This window comes from Podarcis muralis, chromosome 4 (assembly GCF_964188315.1).
Source record: "Podarcis muralis chromosome 4, rPodMur119.hap1.1, whole genome shotgun sequence".
Taxonomy (NCBI): Eukaryota; Metazoa; Chordata; class Lepidosauria; order Squamata; family Lacertidae; genus Podarcis; species Podarcis muralis.
This window is the reverse complement of record NC_135658.1, coordinates 38,917,820-38,924,909: the sequence shown is the minus strand read 5'-3', so window position 1 is coordinate 38,924,909 and position 7,090 is coordinate 38,917,820.

Below are 7,090 nucleotides of genomic sequence, written 5' to 3'. Positions count from 1 at the left end.
TGTGTGCAACTGTTTGTGTCTCTGTAGTAGGAGTTTAGTAGCCAAAAGGATCTTCTGAATGTCCTTTATGATTTTTCTTTTCGGGGGGGGGGGGATGAGGCTCATCATCTGTCTGTCATTTGTGAGAGAACACTCAATTTTACCGACTTTCTCCAGAAGTTGCTTTTATCTCTTTTGTCAAGATCCTTACTTTTTAAAAGGGTGAAAAAGCATTGGACAAAAATCGTTTTTGAGATTTTTTTTAAAAAATTATCATTGTGTGTAACTATTAAAACAAAACAGGATCAGCACAATGAGGTTGGAATCCTTTATCAAATAAATAAATAAATAAATAAATAAATAAATAAATAAATAAATAAATAAATAGAAACTCTTCCTCTGTAATCTCATTTCAGCTGCCCTACTTATTTCCAAAGCCTCGACAACATGCTTCTACCATTTCTTTTCTGTAAAGTAGATCAAACTGGAGCAGCTGGATAAATAAAGCCACGTTCTAATGTTTGTTGAAATGTGCTTAGTGGCTGTGGTTGCAAGTCTGCTTTGAAACAAATACTGAAGCACACTCACTCTGTTTCTTCTTCTTTTTGATGCTGGTGCATGTAATAAAGTTAAATGCAAAACTGTTCTGAATAGCTATACTCTGTTACAAGGATGGGAGTTCCTCCAAATGTTGTTGAACTATAACTCCCATCATCCCTGACTTTTTGCTGCACTGGCTGGGGCTGATGCAGTATAGAAGCAAACAACATCTGGAGAGACACAGGCTACTCACCACCCTTCAGCGAGATCGTGCTACTGTAGCAGTAGCAATACAGCTGAAACAACAGTATTTCCCATGGTTTCCACGAATATTTTTGATGCTAGGTCTGTATGCTACTATTCCTTCTGATTAGCTAAAGCAAAAAGCAAAAACACAAAACATGCAAAATAAGAGAACTCAAGCAAATGTGCATTGTTTCTCCGGGTTGCAGAATTTTACTTTTTTTGTGGGATTTGGATTAGCTTGGCACAGCAGTTTGATTATGTTTTGTTTAGTACAAAGAACGCACAGAGCAGAATGATGAACTGGACTGGTCTTTGGTCTGATCTTGCAGGGATCGCTTGATGTTCTTAATGTTCCCCTCTATTTTCATGATCAAATCATCTGTCCAAACTGTTATGTTCCTCAGTAGTTAAAAAACAAAATACCAGTGTCTGTATCATGCCTGCATTCTCTCTCTGAGATAGCAACGTGCCAATCTTGTTCAGAAAAATCGTGCAAGAGAAAGGGTTATGTATCCCCCACGGTCTCATCACAATAACAGCCAATATAGCTGCATTTAGGATATATCTCACAAATGTCATAGCATAACCTCTTTCTTGTAATTCCGCCCTTCCATCTTACTTTCAAAGATAAACAAATGCACTTTGCTACCAATGGGCCAAAATACACAAGACCCTGCATAACAAACATCCAGCTGAAGTTAACTCTGATTGACAGTGCAATCCTATTTATGTCTAATTGGAAATAGATATGCCTCTACAGTTTAGTTCAGCGGGGCTTATTCCCTGTAAGTAATCCTAACTCCCATACTCTGCCCTGTGTGACTTTATGGAGTGACAGGGCTACTGCCACATGTCCATTCTTGCTTTGCAGAGGGCAGCAGCACTAGGGGGGTGAGACAGCTCCATCCAATTCAACTTCCTCGCCCAGCCTGGCATCCCAGCCAGAAATACAGCTTCAGTTTGTTGCAACCAATTTGTTCTCTGAGGTTCAATGGAATTCAGTCACAAGAACTAAATTTCAATGGGACAGAGCCCATCTTTTTATTCCTGCCATCCAAATCTATTAATGCTGAAGCAGAGCTCAGGTTTCCGAACTACAGCACAGAAGTGAATTTTCTCTCTCTTTCATCTGTTACCTCTTGAGCTTAGAAAAGAATAGGCACCGGTGATCCCTATCTTAAATAAGCCCTATGTCTCTGAGACACATAATGACTAATGTGTTGCTCATTCACCTTAATTTAGGAGTGTTGGATTTGGAAAAAAAATGTCAGTGTTGAAGCTGAGCACATGAATTTTTGGTGTGACCTGGAGCAAACCTCTTGGCCATTGCAATGAAGTCATTGCTTTATTAACCTTATGGAAGCAATTGGAAAATGCAAAGCCTTTATACAGAATCTGGATTGCATTCTGAGATGCCTGGAAAATTATCCAGTGGCTTTACCTTATGTCCATAACCTTTGAGAGATTACAGTTTTTCATCATCAAATGTATTACGTGGTTTCATTGTCACTTCCAGAAAATACTTCATGTTCCTAATTCAGTAACCTGATCCCAGAGGCTCATTTTAAATATGTGTTAGACGCGACACTTTGGAAAAGAGCCCAGTCTCTGCAGACCGAACGCCACGTGTACTTTGCCAAAACATTTCAGGGTTTTATTTTCACAGAGGCATGCATGTCCACTATACTGACAAGTGATAGTGCTGGTTTCAGAGCTGGATCCTGCTGCAATGATATCTGTCACATTGCGAGGTTGAGAATGAATTCACAGGATGAATTTCATCCCAGACTGTGGGATCAACTTAAAACTGAATTACAGTGGAGCTCTTTGTTTGCCACACTTGTATGCAGTACTAGTTTTTGTGGCTCCCTACCCTTCATGATGGCAAAAAGGCAAAAAGGGTAGAGATGAACTTCCAAATTAACTCTTAAGACTGTTTCACAACATTACAGTTTTGATGCCAAAAACACATGCCCTCGAGCACATACCTGCCACTCTCACAGCATGTGTTAAAACACACAAAAGATGTAAGTGATATACAGACTGTAACTATTTTGCATGGGGGTTCCAATCCTGGCCCCCTCGTGCATTGGGTGGAGTGTGCCCTGCCCCGTTCCTCCCCATCCACATTCTGCCTTCTTCCATGTCCAAAAGGACCTGTGCGTTGGCAGCCATATGTCAGCTGGAAGTGCCAAATATGGTCACCTCCTGTGGTATAACATTACAGGGGCCAGTCTTTCCTACAGATAAGAAATTTGAGGTGTGATTTTAAAGTAGGGTTGGGAAATCTGAGAGCCACATTCTCTTGTGGGCACATGCCAATGGGGCAATGGGCGTGATACCTTTATACAGTAAAGGTAAAAGGTAAAGGACCCCTGGATGGTTAAGCCCAGTCAAAGGTAACTATGAGATGCAACACTCATCTTGCTTTTCGGGCCAAGGGAGCCAGCATTTGTCCACAGACAGCTTTCTGGGTCATATGGTCAGCATGACTAAATTGTGTCTGGTGCATGGAGGACTGTGACCCTTATACAGTAGGCTGCATTCCAGGCATGCAAATATCAGAGTTGTTGTTACATGCAATCCTCCACCAGGCAAGAACTATGGAGTTTGGCCTCAGCATCAGCCTGACAAAGACCAATAACCTGAGTTGGTAACCACATGCTTGAGGTGGTAGACAACTTTGTCTACCTGGGCTCCGCCATAACCAGCAATAACCAGCAACCTCTCCATCAACGCAGAGCTGGATAAGACAGCTACGGCAATGGCTTGCCTCTCCAAAAGGGTGTGGGAGAATGTGATGCTTACAATCAAGACCAAGATGAAGGTCTCCTAGACTTGCCTGTCAAGCACACTGCTTTTTAGAAGTGAGCTGTGGGCAACTTACACTCACCAGTGCAGCAGGAAGATTTTGGGCATCGCATGGCAGCACAGATTCTCCAAGATATGCTCTCCCAAGCCCTTCCCAGCATGTTCACACTTCTGTCTCAGTGATGTCTACGCTGGCTTGGTCACGTCCCCAGAATGGAAGGTGGCAGGATCTCCAGGATGTGCTCTACAGGAGCTGCCGTCAGGTACCATGCCTGTTGGCAGACTAACTCTGCATTACAAAGAGGCCTGCAAATGTGACATGGAGACTGGCAACGTGAACCCCACCCTATAGAAATCCCTTGCAGGTGACAACAGTGCCTGGAGACAGACATGTTGTGTATCCGCAGCAGTGACCAGAGGAGGAATCACTGCTTGGAGGAGCACAGAGAGAAGAAGCACAATGGTGCACCGATAGCAGCAAAACTGGATGTCTTCATCCAGCCAGTGTGGTGTAGTGGTTAAGAGAGATAGACTCGTAATTTGATGAACTGGGTTCGGCTCTCCGCTCCTCCACATGCAGCTGTTGGGTGACCTTGGGCCAGTCACACTTCTTTGAAGTCTCTCAGCCCCACTCACCTCACAGAGTGTTTGTTGTGGGGGAAGGAGGGAAAGAAGATTGTTAGCCGCTTTGAGACTCCTTCGGGTAGTGATAAAGCGGGATGTCAAATCCAAACTCTTCTTCTTCTTCTTACCTTGGCTGCAGCAAAACATGCCTCTCCTGCATTGGCTTCTACAGCCACAGCAGGTGCTGCAACCTTCCAAAAGTTTGACTTCATCCCCAAAAGCACACTTCTCCATTGTCTCCTGAGACAGACATGCTCTAATATGTACAATAATGTTGTTTTCAGGATCTTTTTAATGGTAAATATGACATGTCAGCACTGGCTGCACAGCTGTGATAGACATGTAAGGCTTGTTTTATCTGTTTTTCTCAATGCTGTGAATGCAAGTCAATAGCCAAAGTATAAAGGAGAGGAAGGGCTTTGATGTGGAATGAGTTAGTTTCAAATAAACATGCACTCAATTAGATAAGGCATCTTGGAAGGAATTGGATCCACTTTCTATGAGAATACAAAAACTGGAATGTGCACTCTCTCTCTCTATCTGTGGTGGAGACAAAGTTAAGAATGCAGTAGGATATCAGCTGTTGTCCGGATGAAATCTCACCCTCTCCCCCAGCCATCAAAAAAGAATCCCTGGCTTCTAGTGGCCTGCTCTTTATGTTCTCCTGAGTCAGCCTGCTTATGTTTCCCACAATTCCATGCAACTTCCTCCTCCTGCACCAGCTGTCCACACAGCAGTCAAATAAAGTGATTGCCTTTCATTCTTAATGCATCCATCCTCAACTTCTATGCATATGCCGGTTTCTATATACCGTCGTAAAATGTAAAACGAGAAAGAGTCAGAGGTAAGGATTAAGTAGGATAGCACATGTCATTTATACAATAGGCTATATTACATTGTCGTTAAAAAGCTTGACAAACTATTATCTTCCAAATCCTTTAACTGAAACCTGTTGTATGGCAAAGTCAAGAAAGTAGCAATTATAACTGCAAAAAATGTTGTACTGCAATATTACTGTGTAACTAAATCTATGGACAGCAATCATGGGGATTTACTATACAGTGGTACCTCAGGTTAAGTATTTAATTTGTTCCGGAGGTCTGTACTTAACCTGAAACTGTTCTTAACCTGAAGCACCACTTTAGCTAATGGGGCTTCCTGCTGCCGCCATGCCACTGGAGCACGATTTCTGTTCTCAACCTGAAGCAAAGTTCTTAACCGAAAGCACTGTTTCTGGGTTAGCGGAGTCTGTAACCTGAAGTGTATGTAACCTGAAGCGTATGTAACCCGAGGTACCACTGTATATGGATACAATATAAATGTGTATCTAGGTATATAATGTGTAAGAAAAAAATGTTGTCACATTGCCAATAGGCTTCCAGTTCAACTGCAGTGTGATGACAGAGGAGGAGGCAAATAAGCGAGCACACAAATGGCCCAGGTGGCAGGTGGCACAGACAAGCAGCAGAGGAACAGTCAGAGCAGGGCAGGGCAGCTCCTCAACAGCCTCACACTGACAGTGCCATTTGGTACTCATCAGCATTGGAGGCCGAAGAAGAAGAAGGTGGAAGCAAAGCAGGCAGTTGCATGGAAGCTGCTCAGCCTTGTCTTCCTGCTTCCTCTGCAGCTCACCTGGACTTTAGTTTGTAGGGCAAATTGTGCTGGTAGGTGGCAGGAAAGGGCAAGCAAGGTTGCTGGGATCAGGAATGGGACCATCTTGGAAGTGTGCTTAGTATTGCAGCCTTAGGACATTAAAAAACACCACTTGGAGGGCAACCAAGAGCAGGGAGAGGGCTAAATGCCTCTTTTGCCCGGCACATAGTCATTTATTTCAAAGCATTTATAAACCGCTGAATATTTTACAAAATCCCTAAGCTTCTGATGGCCTCTGCAAGCTTTGACAGATGGTCATTGCATGCATGTGATTTGGGCTTTAGGCTGCAATCCTGACCCCACTCATCCCATTGAACTCTGTACTGACTAGGCATGTTGAGTATTGCCCTGTTGAAGCTTTGGTTTTACAAATAGTAAAAAGAGTTCTCCCAGGATCATAATACCCCTTGCAAGTAGCAGATGTACTTTTTATGCTTCAAACACACAGAGAGAAAGAGAGGGAGAGGGAGGGAGGAGAGAGAGAACGCTATATACTCCATAGCACAAAATACAATGAATCCTCACACACTGCTTCTGTCATTAGAATCTATGGACCCAGCATAGTTCATGTCAATCCCATTTACAGGCAATGTTGCACTTTGCTTTTAAAGCCACTGAGGTCAATCAGAGGACAGCTCAGGTGCCTGGAGCAGGAACGAGCTCAAGGCCCCATTAACCCAAAGCAAATCCATAACTCTGCAGCTCTGAAAATCGGAATTTTTCAGGAACAGAAAAGCTGCTTTAGAAGAAATGTGGACCAGGAAACAAAAGTATCTGGTGAGATGTATCATCCATAATAAAAGTGAAACAAATTGTTTCCACCTCCCAAGTGTTCCTTTGTTTTTCAGGTAGGTACTTCTATCGCCTACACACACAATGCTGCCAAACTGGAAGAAGAGAAGTTGCACTCTGTAGGAACATGGGAGCCTGCTGTTTACTGACTCAGTTTGTTGATCCATTTAGGTCATTATGGTCTGTACTGACAGGTAGGAGTTTTCTAGGGTCTCTCCCAGCCCTATCTCAAGATGTCAGGGATGGTACCTGGAACCCTTTGAAGGTAAAACATTCCCTTTACCATATATAAACAGTCATTCTTTCCTCCTCTTCCACGCTGTTCTAACCATCCCTAATCATATCTCATTCACTGATTGATTTTAATTTTTACCAAATCTGTCCCTGCTAACTCTCTTCTCAAGCATGCTGGAAAGACAATGCACTGTAATTATCAGCACGCTAG